Below are 15,990 nucleotides of genomic sequence, written 5' to 3' on the forward strand. Positions count from 1 at the left end.
TAATGACTCATTATTTTAAAATAGTATTCATCATATAATGTCCATCAAGAAACGTGCATAACCTACATTAGTCATCTCAAGTTTATTAGATCTTCAATATCATTTAACTACTTTGCTATTTATAACACGTCGGTTAAATAATAATTAAATATTTTATTTTCAAGTGTCTTGTATTGTAATTGTTAAAATTAGCATATACTTTAAATAACAATAACCAATTATTTTGGAGCGATAATAAGTAATTTAAGTCCACCAATTAATGTGTATAAATCACCTCAAGATTATGAGTTAGATATTCATCATTTGTTTAAATTATTTATTATCCAAAAAAGATATTTCACAATTTGTCTACACATCAATTAAATAATATATAATTATTTGTCTTGAACTGTAACGATTAAAGTTAGTATATATTGAAAATAAGAAATAATTGATGCTAATAATAATTAATTATTTTGAAGCAATATTCGTAATATAGACCACATCAATAAGTGTGTACACAAATTATATACGTCACCTTAAATTCATTAGATATCCAATATTTGTCTGAATCTTTTACTCCAAAAGAATGCATTTTTTGAATTATTGACACATCGATTAAATAAATAATTAAATATTATACATTTACGATCTTAAATTGTAGTGATTAAATTAACACGTGCTTAAAATACGAATGACAATTATTCTAAAGTAATGTTTGTAATATGAATATCATTAAACAATAATTAAATATTACAAATTCACCTGTCTTAAATTATAAGGGTCAAAATTAGCATGTTCATTATTCTAGAACAATGTTCATAAATAGAAGAATACATCAATAATATGCATAGATTATCATAAATCATCTTAAGCTCATTAATACTTGACATTTGTCTAAATCTTTTAATACAAAAAATACATTTAGTCGTTTGTCAATATATCGACTAAACAATAATTAATTATTACAAATTTACCTGTCTTGAATTATAATTGCCAAAATTAGTATATATATATATATATATATATATATAAATTACCTCATGCTCGTTATATATTTGATATTTGTTTGAACTTCTAGATGACAAAAAATATATATTTTTGCAGAGGTGAAATTAAATATATACACATCTTTATTTTTCATAATTTTTATTATTCCCAACCATTTTAAAATATTTTCAAAATCCTTTATTTTTTCCTAATTTTCAAGTCAGCCAGATACATAAGTGTCCAGCCTTTATCCACGTTTTTCCTTCCTTTTTTCACTTCTTTAATCTCTCCTAATTTCAAATCAGTTAATCAGTATATTTCCGTCTTCTCCACTGTCATCTTCTTCTTCAAGCAAATAATTTGTCCTCATTTCCTGATATGGGTCATGCTCCTTTAAAAAAAAGGTAGAAAAGTTTCAGCTACAATTTCTCGACCTACTCTCTAAGGTAATGATTTTTCATTTATTTTTATGTTTTTTTTTTATGTTCAATATTGCATCTATTACTTGATTCAAATGCATGAACATTACTGAAAAAAGATTGAAAAGTTTCATTTATAATTTCTTGACTCACTCTACTCTATGTAACAATTTTTTATCTATCTCTATGTTATTATCACTCTACTCTAGGTAACAATTTTTTATCTAATTCTATGTTAATTTTTTATGTTCAATCTTCGCATCTAGTAATTGATTCAAATGCATCATACATTACCAAAAAGAGTATTGTTATTATATTGCAATATCATCATTCGATTTAATTGTTTGATACATAAAATTCTAAGCTTGTTACATAAAATACTAAAGTTTATCACATTGCGACATATCAAGTTATGAATGTAATGTGATATGTATCACTCACAACATTTCTTGTATTTGATACAAAAATATAATGTTTGTAGTTATTCTCAATGTTTCAAGTTATAAACATATTGTAATCTGAAGAATTATGTATCACTTTCAACTTATGAAATATAATATGTTGTAATCTAATGATTCAAGTATCAACATGTACATATCATGTACTTGATACAAAATAATATTATTGAATATGTCATTTCAGACTATGAAGGTATGATGAGTATCTTATTTGAATCTATGATACATTATACATTATATTAAGCTGCACTATATCAAACTGACTGGTAATTAGTGATTGCTTATAAGGATAAGAAAATGAAAGACTGTTAGAATTGCATTACTCATTTGATGTTAAATTTGTACAAGATATTATGCAACAAGAAAACGATACTCTGTAAGTTTTTATACAACTTTATTTTGATTTATACATTCAATTCAATTTTATAATTTATCTTCTGTATTTTGAAGGGATTGTAAACTGTTTATAGCTGATTTTGCTGAATTTATTAGCAACGAAATTTCAATATCATCCAATGATTTTCGATTCAATTATTTTCGTACTAGATATGGAGCAATTATATGAAAAGTAGCGAAAAATCAAAGGCATGATATGTTAGTGAAATGATGATCCACCAAAGTCCAGGGGCCAATTCACACCACTGGACAAAGATGATTTGTTCGATATAGCATAGACATTATGTATAAATTTTAGAGTGTTTCTCTAATAACTTGATTATTTTAAATTTAAATTTCAATATATTTTATTTTTTTTAATCTCAGTATATATATGTTGTTTTTTAATCTAAGTATGTATATTTTTCTTTATATTTTGGTTGTAATTATGGGGCTTGTGGTCTACAATACAAAATTGGACAACTTTAAAAACAATTTGATACAAAATAACTTCATAAATTTAAGTATAATACAATTTATCATGCAAGAGGTTGTTTATTAAGTTATTGATACACTTGATATAAGATCACTATATTTTAAAATGTATCAATTACATAAATTAATATATTAAATATATATTATTATTTTTTATATATGTGATACTTTAACATAAATTGCAGTTAGTACAATTGTTTACAATCATGGTGTATCAGATACATTTTATTAAAATTTTTTTAAAAACATACATTATATAAACATCGTACAAGATTTACAAAATTTTATAGTTCAACCGTGTGGTTAAATCATTATCAAGCAAAAATATACTCAAAGTTGAACAAATTTTTATTTATTAATAGTAACACTTCAATAAATTAAGTTGAGTATATTTTTCTAAAAAGTAATGAATCAAGTTATAACCATTAATGTACCATGACTTATATATTTATATACAAATTCAAAAATCAAAAGATATTTATTAAAACACAAACAAAAATAAAAAAAATAATTTCACATGAATCTGATACTTTATATATCAACACAACTAACTCAAAGATCTAAAAACACTACTAATATACGTCAAATTAGTTATGTATCTATTTGGAATAAGTAATGTATCACCACTTATGATATACAAATTCAAAAAGATAAAAAAAATATAGAAGGAATGCAAAGCGAATTCAGATAGTTGGAGATGCATATCTGTAATATTATTGTCCTTCAGACATGATGATGTATTAATGTATTAATGTATCTGATACATATTTGCTGCAATGTAATAATTAAAATAGCGAGATGTATATCTGTAACATTATTGCTCTAAAAATTGCGTGTACATAAGAATCGTCTAGCTGGAATCTCCCACAATTATATTTTTCGCTCAAGGCTACCAATGTATCTTCCAAATTTATAAACTAAAATAACAAATTCAGACGGTGCAACAACGTGCAAACATTAAATAAGTCAATGATACATTAAATGAAATATCTTTGTTTGATGTTTTCGAATCAAATCAAAGTTTTGTAACTCTTCAAGCAATGTCAAACACAAATAGATAGAAAACTAGCTTGACAACTGATCGAAAAAGATTGAACATGGAAAATAATTTGGTGGCATCTCCACTCGTAAGACACTCATCTCCATCTTTACCAAATTAACAATTTCAGCATTTAAATTGTTGCTTTGCTCTTATTTGAACAAAAACATCAAAAATTACCAGAATCAACAAAGTTGAATCATTGTTGATAGATCTTATCGTGTTGTTTTGAACATCGACTAATGAGGGTTGATAGATCGCCAGATGTAGCATCAATGTATCAATAGCATCAATGTATCAACAATGAACTAGAGATTCAATTCAACCGTAATGATTGATTTAAGATTCACAAAATAAATTGTTTGCGCAACAACTATTTCATCACTATTATACCGTTCATAACTTAGATCACTCACCCGAATGAATATCTCAGCACAAATCGATATAATCAACATATATTTTGAATATGTTATGATTTGAAATAAATGAAGGAGAAAAAAATTGAATATTAAATTCTCTGAATCTGTTACGGATTTGAATTGATTGATATCAATTTGTTTTGCGTAATTCGTGTGATTGATTATTAATTATACGTGTAGGTTGCTTTTTAAGTGCAACAATTAAGTTATTTAACGTATTCGAATTTATGTATTCGACTGAATATAATGTATTCGGATGCTACAAATTTTAAGAGACTTTTGTAAAATAGAAAAGATTTGGGATATAATATAATTTAAGTTTTTACGTTATGGGCTTTATGTAAGTTGTACTTTGCAAATTATCGACATCTTACTACTAAAAACAATGCATGCATGTGTATTGAATTAGATAACAAAAATTAGCACTTATTAAAAATAACACTCAATTAGTTATTCTGAAATAGTGTTCGTAATATTAGTCCAATAAAAAAAACGTATGTAGGCTACATGAGTCACCTCTAAACATATGGTGCAAAAATTGTATTCTGTTAAGCATCGATATATTAGTTAAATAATGTATGTTTATGTGTCTTGAATTGTAATGACATAATTAGTTTTCTTGAACTTATGTAGCTTTACTTTTTATAAGCTACGGACATATTGAAATTTTGTTTTTCCTCACTTTATAGCTTGTGTGTTTTGATATGTAAGTTAATAAATGCAACGCTTATTTGACAAAAATTCTACAACCGTGGTAAAAGATTATGTGTTGCGACAGTTATAACCGTAGCAATATATACTTAGATCTAGTAGAACAATTTCTCATATAAAACTGTGGTATCATCTATATAATAGCCTCAATAGAGAATCTATGACCACACACTTATTAACCGTGGCAAAAAAATAGTCTGTGGCAACGGTTTGGTTAAGTGAAAACGAAAAAAGAATTGCCCAACCCACGAATTTTATTTGAAAATTTTATTTCCCTCCATTAATTTAGTCTGTGGCCCGCTTTTTTTTTTCATTTTAGTGAACTAAGTCCTCTACAATACATTTCCAAAAAACTTAAACACTTCATTTCTCTAAATTTCCAGAACCCAGTGACTCCTTCATCTTCCTTAACAACGTTTGAGCTTCGGTGAAGAGAAGAAGTGGTCTTCTTCTTCGGTGATTCCTCCATCTTCTACAAAAAAACGTTCAGCTTCTTCTACGGTGGTCATTTTGCTCGATTTGAAGTGTTCATCTTCAGTGGAATTCATCTCCAAAAATAGTCTTCTTCAACATTAAGCTTCTAGATAAAGAGGTGTACTATTTTTAAGGTGAGTTCTAAGTCCTCATCGTCTCTATTTCGTTTTAGATGTACTATTTTCCAGAATTTGAAATTCCATTAAGGGGATTCTAAAAAATTGTAAAGAATAACAAATGGGTTTGTTGAAATGTCTGTTATTTGTTCTGATTTAGGTGTGTTATACATAATCCATTTGTAGTTTAGACTTTGTAACTCAAATTTTGTGAATATTCTATAACTCTGTGAAAAAATCGTTGAGAAGCTGGGTTTCAATTTTATAAAAGAACTGTTGTTTTGTAGGTTATTTTGTCCTAGGGCTTTGGGTATTTTGATTTGCATTTTGAGTTTGGCCTATCTATGTGAACTTAAATTTCCCATTGATCGAAAGTTTGAAGTTATTATTGTGAAATTTAATTTTCATATCATTATGAATGTTGCCCAAGTTTACTGGCTTTTGGAGTTATCCCAAACAAACAGAGAATAGACAAAGAATAGCTATTAGTGCCTTTCTAAGTGGATTTACGGCTTTACTGCTTTACTGCTTGACTGGCCTATTTGTTGTTAACCCTTTGCATGAGTCGACATGCTATTGAATCACAAGCAAAGAGTTAAAATGAAAGTAGCCTTTAGAAACTTAGTTGTATGTGTATTCTATGTGGAACTTGACTTTCAGGAAGATAAGTTGGATATTGCTAACTGGAGTATACCTCTACAAATGAAATTCCAATTGAATGGACAGATGCCTTCTTTAAGAAAGTAAGGCACTAGGTGTAGGATAAAGGACAAGATTCATCTAATCAAACTGAATTTAAAACTGCACATTACGTTCAAGCACGGAATCCACTGTGAGTTAAATCATAGGGCATATGCACATCTCATCAGGATTAATGGTACACTCAAGCAAGAGTTCTTGTTCACTATTATAATAAGGGTTCTTTCTCACCTAAGGAGTTGTAGCAGTTATAATAGTAGAACCCCAACATCATGTCTTTTATCCTAAAGAGGTGATCTATCTGGCTTTAGTTTCCTCATGTTTTTGGGTGGCTAAGCCATTTTCAGTTTTCTTGATGGTATGAAGCAGATGCATCCCTCATTTTTCCCTTTAGACGTTTGTCCCATTCTTTCTTCTGGGAGTGAATTTTAAGAAATTTAGATCTTGTTGTAGTAAATTGGATGATGTTGTAGCTTAGTATCAGATCTTTTTATTTTTGCTTCAAATATCCATGATAATTTACCCAGTTCTCTCTTCCAACATGGTAACCTGTGCTACCTAGATAGTTATCTCACTGTCATTCATTCATTGGGAAGATTATTGTTTAGATGGACTTGTAAAAAGTAACTTATAAGTCAAAAGCTAAAAAAATTATATACAAGACTTGTTCAGAAATTTGTTTCTAGAAAATAAGAGACTTCAGATTTCATATAATATCTAGAATTGACTGTTTATTTGAAAGAATATAAATACTTTTGAAAAGGTAGAATAACATATAATAAATAAAATCTTTTAAAAGATGATAAAAGATAAGACCAATTGTTAAAAATCACTTAATAGACGAGTCATCAGATTTATTCTATTGTTACTCATTAGCTCTAGGATTAGTACTAGCTGAAGCATAATGCATACAATGTACTATAGAATAAATTGAGGAATCAAACTATCAAGCAAAATATAGGTTATGAATGGTTGTTTGGTTATTAGTTTAAAGTGATCTAAAATGATCTCATCAGGACATTTCTACCATTTTTGTGAATTACTTTTATCTTATTAACTATAATAATTCTTCTTCTGTGTTGTAAGGCAGTACCTACAATGTACTATAGAATAAATTGAGGAATTAAATGATCAAGTAAAATATAGGTTATATAACTAAATTTCACTTACTGAATGACCTAAATTAGATAATTTACAATCATGATTTTGATAGAAACAAAAAAGTACAAGAATATCTTCAAACTTTGAAAGGTAAAGTTTTGTTGATAGTGCTTGTACTCATGAATTGTTTTTTTTAATGTTTTGCTCATGTGACATAGGATATTAAATGGAAGTTGGAGATAAAAGTTGGATGGATCTCCGAAGATCCTCTAATGAGTATATCCATGGAGTTAATGGTATCCTAGATAAGGCATTTGAACGAGCTTCCCAAGGAGATGAAATATTATGTTCTTGTAAGAAGTGTTTTAATCATTATTGACATTGTCAAAATGTGGTGGAGGATCACTTGATTTGTCATGGTTTGTTCATGGATACACGAAATGGATTTTCCATAGAGAAGGGTTTTCCTCAAGAAATACGCCGCACCAACCAATGATGATGAAACTTTCGAGAGACAAAACGGTATTGATAAACTACTTCAAGATACTTTTAGAAATGTAGCGGATGACCCGAGGCATGAAGGAGTAAGAGAGGGACCATCTAAAGATGCAAAGAAATTCTTTAAATTAGTTGAAGAAGGGAAACACGACTTGTACCCGTGGTGTCATAACTTTTCTAAGTTGAGTTTCACCATTCGGTTATACTTGTTTAAATGCATTCACAATTTGAGTAATGTAGCCTTTTCAGATTTGTTGGAATTGATAAAAGAGGCATTTCCCTTTGCTCAGATACCTGAGTCTTTCTACAAGGCAAAAAAGGTGATAAAAAATTTAAGTCTTCATTATGAAAAAATTCATGCATGTTCTAACGATTGCATGTTATTTTAGAATGACACTGCAAAGTTAGACAAGTGCTCAGTGTGTGGATATTCTAGATGGAAGAATGTCCGTGATGACTTGACTAATAAGGTCACTAAAATTCCAGCAAAGGTTTTAAGGTACTTTCCTTTAATGCCCAGGCTTCAGAGGATATTCATGTGTTCTGAAACATTTGTAGCTATGAGATGGCATGATATTGAACGACTCAAAGATGGAAATTTAAGACATCATGCTGATGGAGAAGCTTGGAAGGATTTTGATTCCTTGCATACTGATGACTTTGCTAGTGATGCTCATAACGTTAGATTGGGTCTTTTAAGCGATGGTTTTAATCCATTTCGAACTATGAGCATTTCTCATAGCACATGGCCGGTTATGTTGATGAATTATAACTTATCACCATGGATTTGCATAAAGTCGGAGTATATATTGTTATCAATGATTATTCTAGGTCCATCGTCTCCTAGAAATGATATAGATGTATACTTACAACCACTGATTGCAGAGTTGAAGGAACTATGGGAAGTGAGAGTGGAAACATATGATGTTGTAACTAATCTAAAATTTATGTTGCGTGCAACTTTATTGTGGACAATTATTGATTTTCTAAGTCAATGCTTTCCAGATGGAGTACCAAGGGAAAATCCCCACTTGCAATCATAATACTTGTTCCCAATATCTCAAAAACAGTCGTAAGATGTGTTATTTAGGTCATCGAGCATTTTTACCTCATGATCATCCATATAGAAGAGATAAAAAATCCTTTAATGGTAAAGAGGAGCATAGAGTTGCACCAACTCCCTTATCAGGCATACAAGTTCTTGAAGAACTTCGTGAATTCAATAATGTCTTTGGGAAGGGCCAAAAGAAAAGAAAACGAAAGAAAGATGGTCCATGGAAAAAAATCCATATTTTTTGAGTTGCCTTATTGGGCAACTAACAAATTGAGCACAATCTTAATGTGATGCACATAGAGAAGAATATTTGTGACAGTTTATTTGGGACTTTGTTGGATATACTTGAAAATTCCAAAGATCATATAAATTCTCGCTATAATTTGCATGAGATGGGGATACACAAAGAGCTTCAACCAGTAAAAGATTGTGATACTGGAAATATTCATTTGACTGATGCTTGTTTCTCTATGAAACCAGATGAGAAAAGGTTATTTTGCACTATTTTAAAAGATGCCATATTACCAAAAAGATTTGCCTTTAATATATCAAGTCGTGTGCAATTTGAAGATATGAAAGTATCAGGATACAAAAGCCATGATGCTTACGTCATTTTGCGTTACTTGATCCAGGTTGCTGTTAGAATTAGTGCTGCCCAAGAATGTGTCTCTGGTCTTAATTAGGTTGGGGGATTTTTTTAGAGCCATATGTAGTAAGGTTATAAGAAGAAGCGTTGTTAATAAGCTGAAGGTTGAAATCATTGATATAGAATGTGAGCTTAAAAAGTTTTTTCCTCCATCTTTTTTTTTGATATAATGACACGTTTGCCTATCCATTTAGTGGATGAAATTAAGCTTGGAGGCCCGACTCATTTGCGTTGGATGTATTCTAGTGAAAGAACTATGTGTGACTTCAAGGGGCTCGTTCATAATCGAAAAAAACCAGAAGGGGCATTAGTAGAGGGTTTTTCAGCTATAGACTGTTTGACCTTTATTTCGAGATACCTACCTGAAAAGGTGAAGACAACATTTAGTAGGTATCAAATCGAGGATGATGAGGACAATCAAATAGATGAAGGTGATGCTTTATCTTTATTTCCTAAGATAGGTCATCCAATCGGAAGTATGAATGAAAGGAAAGGAAAGACTTTTAACATGGAGAATTATGAGAGGTCTGAAGCTCATCGATATGTTTTGTTCAATACCGGAGATGAAAAAGAAGAGACATTCATCGAGTAAGATAAAATAGTCATTTGTTTTTAAACATCATTTATATTTATGATAATGTGCTTTACATTGTTTAAATTGCATATCATTCTTGCGGGGAACATAAGAATTTAATTGATAATCTTATCAGAGGAAATGCATGGGTAAAAGCACAAATCCATAGTAGAGAATTCAGTGATTGATTTAGCGATAAAGTTAAAAATATAGAAGTTTTCAATCATTTAAGATGGCTAGCTAAAGGACCTAATTTTGTGGCTAAAAGATATACTGGATATTTCATTAATGGATATAGATTTCATACAAAGACACGGGATGTCCCTTGCAAGACTCAGAATAGTGGAGCTACTTTGTCAGCATCAACAGATAGTTTTACTAGCGCTAGGGACCAAAATCCTATCAATGGAATGGTTATCTATTATGGAATTATTCGGGATATCATTGAGATTGATTATTGGGGTTGCTTTAGTGTTGTACTTTTTTTATGTGATTGGTTTCATAATGAAGTTGATGAATATGGATTGACTCGGATATACTTCAATAAACAATGCAACACAAATGATCCTTTTGTACTAGTATCTCAAGTGCATCAAGTTTTTTTATGTGAAAGACCCAATTGAGAAAAATGTATATTATGCAAGACATAAAGTTTCAGTGGATTTGTATGGTTTAGAGGAAGAGATTTGTCCTAATATTAAAGAAACATTTTGGAGAGAGACTAACGATGACATTGGTTCATTAGAAAAAGTACTCGATGTAGATGTTAGATGGTCGAGAAAAGATCTCCTTGTTGATATCATTGATCTTCCTACCCTAGCACAACATTTAGAAGATGTAGCTATGGAAACATCTGAAGAGGAGGATGACTTTGATGATACTGATTGGGATTGGATGGAAGCTGATGATTGACAAAGGATCTTTTGAACTTGTTCAATACATTCTCTTCTTTGTTTTTATGTAGTGTATAATAAATTCCTTTTTGAGTTGCATCTTATAAAGTATGGATGTCGATTGGACTCTACTTGATTTCTGCCTATTTGCTACTGCAAGTTGCTTGATTTCTGCTAATTTGTTCTGGAATATTTTCTTGCTAATGTTGGTACTATAGATATATTAGTTACTAAGTTTCTTTGTTTATTTCTATGTTATACTTCTCTTTGCATCTTCTGCCATTGCTTGTTATTCCTTTTCAGTTTGAATCCATTGCTTGTTATTCCTCTTCCCCAAGATAGAATCTTCCTTGTTGATTGGTTGAAAAGTGATCTACTGACCAACATTTTTTTTTCAAATAAGAAACAAAAGGAGCATAGTTCTTTATAATATGCTTCAGCTACTACTGATCTTATTGTTGTTTGTTCTTCTGACTTTCATTGTTTATGTTATTCACATTTGAAAATTCTACACTAAGAGGCTTCTTATGTCTTATTTTTACAAAGATTTGGATAGTCATGAGTCAAAAAGAGTCTTTAAAAAGGAAAAAAAGCAAAGACATATGCTAAAACTGGATCATTATCATTCTTGGCAAATAAAAAACGACAGTTATTGACAACAAATGAAATTGTTCAAGCTATAGAGTCAGAGAAAGGACAACTACTTAAGTTAATTGAACAACAAGCAGTAACACCACAATCTGAAGCTAATGGACAATCTGTGGAGGAGCAGCCTCTTGAACAACCTCTTGAGCAGCAACTTATAGAGGATCAAGTGCAAATGAACTCTGTTACTCATCCACCCGGTGAACAACCTGAAGAACAAGGTAATATACATACTTAGAAACTTACTAAATTCATCTACGAATTCTAATTTCTTATAGTTTCTTATAGTTCAAGGTGTTTTCAATAAAAAGAAAAGAGGTCAAACGCAAATGCATAATGTACATGCACGAAGAGAGCATAAATTGATCTTATTGAACAACCTAGATCAACCGGTAGGTCCTAATGAGGACGTTGTGATAGAGTTAAGTAGTTTCCTAGGTACATTGGCAAGAAGTGCGACTCTTTGCCCATTTGATAAACTTGATTGGAGGAACATGGATACTAAAAAGGATTTGTGGGATTATATTAAGATTTGGAGTATTCAATATTTAATTTCTTATAAAAGTATTTTACTTCAATTGGCAAACTGAATGACACCAAATTGTAGAAGAAATACATTATTCCTGAAGCTGCGCAAAATTGGGCTTTGATAACAATTCGAGATGCTAGGAGAAGGCATAAAAGTGATTTGAAGACAAAATATTATGATCCATATGATAATGATGAAATTCGAATGGCAAAAAAATCTGGTCATATTCCAGAATGTCAGTTTAGAGAGCTCCTTAAATATTGGAAGTCTAAGAAATTCAAGGTAAAATTTAGCTTAGAATCTGAAATATCCAGCTTATTCTTCTCCAGATCTATTTTGTGATATAGTTGCTTCTGCAACTTTATTTTTCTTTAACTTTCTCTTCTGCTATTCTTTTCTTTGTTGCAATATTGTTGCAGCTTGTTACTTTTTCCAGTGTAGTACTAGTCATAACTAAAACGGAGGATTTTGCTCCAATCATAGAGAAAATGTTTTATTGAGTTAGATTTTTATGCTTATCTCACTGTATATGCCTTTGTTTAACATTATTGATTTTTTTTTGCATAAAATGTCTGAAACAAATAGTAAGAACTGGAAAAGCTGCTGAATCCACACACAGCAGGCAAAAAGAGTTTTGCTTTAATCTGTAGTAAATTGGTGTGTTCTCTTATTTATTACCTAGTCTTAACTAGTCATTTAAGAAATTCCTGATAACTATTTTTTATGTGATTAGGAAAAAGAAAAGAAATATGTATCCTCTAAGGAACTCTTTGTGGTCACAAGAACAAGAAAACCTGATCGTTTGTACAAGGCATCGAATGAGAACACAACCAGCAAAATTGTATGAATACTGTTGATATGTTTTTCTAATAAGACCAATATTTATTCTAAATTTTAATTTACAAGACTGATTGTTGGATATGATTTGTTAGGCTGTGTGGAGGAAATTGAAAAGCAAATGAGCATAAATGGTCAGTCTGTTGATGCATTTTCAGTTGTCATGGGTCCTGAACATCCGGGACGTCTCAGACTATATGGAGTGGGGGTTACAAAGACAACTTTGAAAAGGAAATTTAACAATTCTGAATCAACTTAAATGCAACAAATGATGTAGTACAACAAATGCAAGAAAGGATGAAAAAAATGGAGAAACAAATGGAGGAACAAAGAAGAACTATGCGACAAGAAGTTGCTAGAGATATAGTCGCACAACTTCAGCAAGTAGGATTAATTGATCCTAACATACTAGCGAAATTGTCCGTTCCTTATCCAAGAGGAGCTACTTCTGCTCAAACAGCTGAGCAAGGTTAGTGTCACTAAATATCTGTTTTTACACTATTTCTTCTTCTACTACTACTACTTTATCTTTCTCTTGAAACTCTATTTAATTTCTCTGTTGCGACTCTGATTTCTCATGGTAGTAGAAAACATTAATACTCTTGGCCACCCTTAAAGTTTATATTTCGATATCCTTGTGGACTATTGAGTATTTTAATGTTTGTTGGACTGCTGTAACATTTAAGGGACTTTTGAGTACAGCCTTGATGATTTTGTTATTCCCTATTTATTTTGATTGTGGCCTTGTCGGCCATTTGGTTAGCTGAGTATTTTCTAGGATCAACCTCGTCAGCTATGAGTTATTAAGTATCAGCTAACATCATTCTATATACTGTTGTTTTAAGAGATCTCCCTTTTTTTGTTGTTTGTAGCAGTTTAATGTCTGTTGGACTGTCGTAACATAAATGTTATAAGAGACTATTGAGTACAACTTTGTCGATTTTGTTATTACCTATTTTTTAAGATTGTGGCCTTATCGGTCATTTGATTAGCTGAGTATTTTCTAGGATCAACCTCGTCGGCTATGAGTTATCAAATATCAGCTAACATCATTGTATATACTGTTGTTTTAAGAGATCTCCACTTTTTTCTCGTTGTAGCAGTTTGATGTCTGTTGGACTGCTCTAACATATATGTTATAAGAGACTATTGAGTACAACCTTGTTGATTTTGTTATTACCTATTTCTTATGATTGTGGCCTTGTCGGCCATTTGGTTAGCTGAGTATTTTCTAGGATCAACGTAGTCGGCTATGAGTTATTAAGTGACATTTGATTATCTTCATCAAAACTTTTTTAGAGATGCTTTTGGTTTCTTTTCCTCTTTAGCTGTTTCTGTTCCCTTCATAGCTGCTGCTGCCAAGCAGCCCTGCCTTCATAACTTCAACTATTGGTTGCTCGATCATACCCAACTTCTTCATAAGAATGGAAGACAATTTTGAAACTTCAACAAAGGTAAGTCCTAAAACATCATTCACAAGACTCCATACCCTATTAGATGGCGGATTGCGATGCTCGGTAGGATAAAAAATTGCAGGATCATAGTCAGCTGGATGCTTTCTCTTGTCAATCTCTACTTCTTCCTCTTTCCTAGCACGCTGACCAAAGTGTCGAGTAAAGACAGTTTGAGGTAACAAAATGGTTGTTAGCCACATGAGATTGAACAGATTGTCTCAAGAGTGCACAAGGCAAATGATGCCTCAATCGTGAAATCAAACTCATTTCCAAAATTCTACTGCACAGAAGACTTTACTAGAAAGTAACCATCTATTGATCCTTCTGAAAACTCAATCAACAACCTTGAGTTTTGAGTTGACGAATCGATGGCAGCGACAATTGCAGACAGTTCTAACTGAATTTTGTTGGCTTCGATGTTTCCTCACTTTTTTTCTGACTTTACTTCTTCCCCTTCTTTTAGTGTCTGGCTCATCTGAATCAGATTTTTCAGTAGCTTCAGTGTTGTAATAGTTATCTTGTTCATTAAGATTGTTTGTTTTCTTGTCTGTGGACTGTTCTGATTTCTCTTGCAGTTGAGTCATTATTCTTTTGTTAGTCAGAAAATAACTTTATTGTTAGTCATTATTCTTCTTGTTTACATAAATTAAGACTTTAAAGTAAGGAAGATATAAGTTTTGAGTAACTGTTGAACTGAACTAGGAGTGATGGAATAATTCTCAAAATCAGTATGCAAATATCTATAGCAACTATGTTATTTTTTAATGTCATTTGAAATTTATTGAATTTATATATCTGTTGTAGATATAGAGTGATAATTACAAATATATTACTGAAGATATTGAACTGTTGCAACAAAATTGCTAAATTATTTTGTATTTTCATTAATTGTATATAGGTGATGATATCGATGAAGGCGATGAAAGCAGTACCGAAGACTTGGTATAGGAGCTGAATTGAGTTAATGTTATCTTTACCTATGTTCTGAAAGTCTGTTATTTTTGAAGTTTGAAAAGTACTCTGTGGTGAATCTGTACATTTCACTCATTTTGAATGGTTAAAAAATGTTTATCTATTTGTTTTTATCGATATTACGTACCCAACCATGGATCTAAGTTGTAATTTTGGTAATTAAATATAACTTCTTGCAAGATCTTTTTATGTGTATTTATGTTATAAAAGAATTGCAATGGCTCATAATATATGTGTGGAATCAATTGTATATGTCACGACCCAAAACGGGTCGCGAGTGGCACCCACACTTATCCTACTGTGTGAGCGAACCAACCAATCTAAACCCCAACATTTCAACCATAATAAAATAGAATATAATGCGGAAGACTTAAAACTCATTAACGGAATCAATTAATAACTTCTAAAATTTAATACTTATCATCCCCAAAATCTGGAAGTCATCACCACAAGAACATCTATCCTCAAATTACTAAATCTAAGAATATCTAGGAAGCTAAAATAAATAAACAGCTAGTCCATGCCGGAACTTCAAGGCATCAAGACATGAAGAAGAAGATCCAGTCCAAGCTAGAAGCAATAGCTCACCCTGAGATCTGACGTGATGAAGACT

At 30.9% G+C, this 15,990-nt stretch overlaps 1 long non-coding RNA gene and 1 pseudogene across 1 annotated transcript; one reads left to right on the top strand and one right to left on the bottom strand.

Moving 5' to 3' along the window:
- Positions 1 to 5,257: 5,257 nt before the first annotated feature.
- LOC114075392 lies at positions 5,258 to 15,541 on the top strand. Its single transcript, XR_003575843.1, has 5 exons — positions 5,258 to 5,493; positions 11,487 to 11,806; positions 12,848 to 12,955; positions 13,047 to 13,420; positions 15,304 to 15,541. It is a non-coding gene; the product is annotated as an uncharacterized LOC114075392 (long non-coding RNA).
- Positions 13,895 to 14,991, bottom strand: LOC107005989 (annotated as a pseudogene).
- Positions 15,542 to 15,990: the final 449 nt, after the last annotated feature.

This window comes from Solanum pennellii, chromosome 12 (assembly GCF_001406875.1).
Source record: "Solanum pennellii chromosome 12, SPENNV200".
Classification (NCBI taxonomy): Eukaryota; Viridiplantae; Streptophyta; class Magnoliopsida; order Solanales; family Solanaceae; genus Solanum; species Solanum pennellii.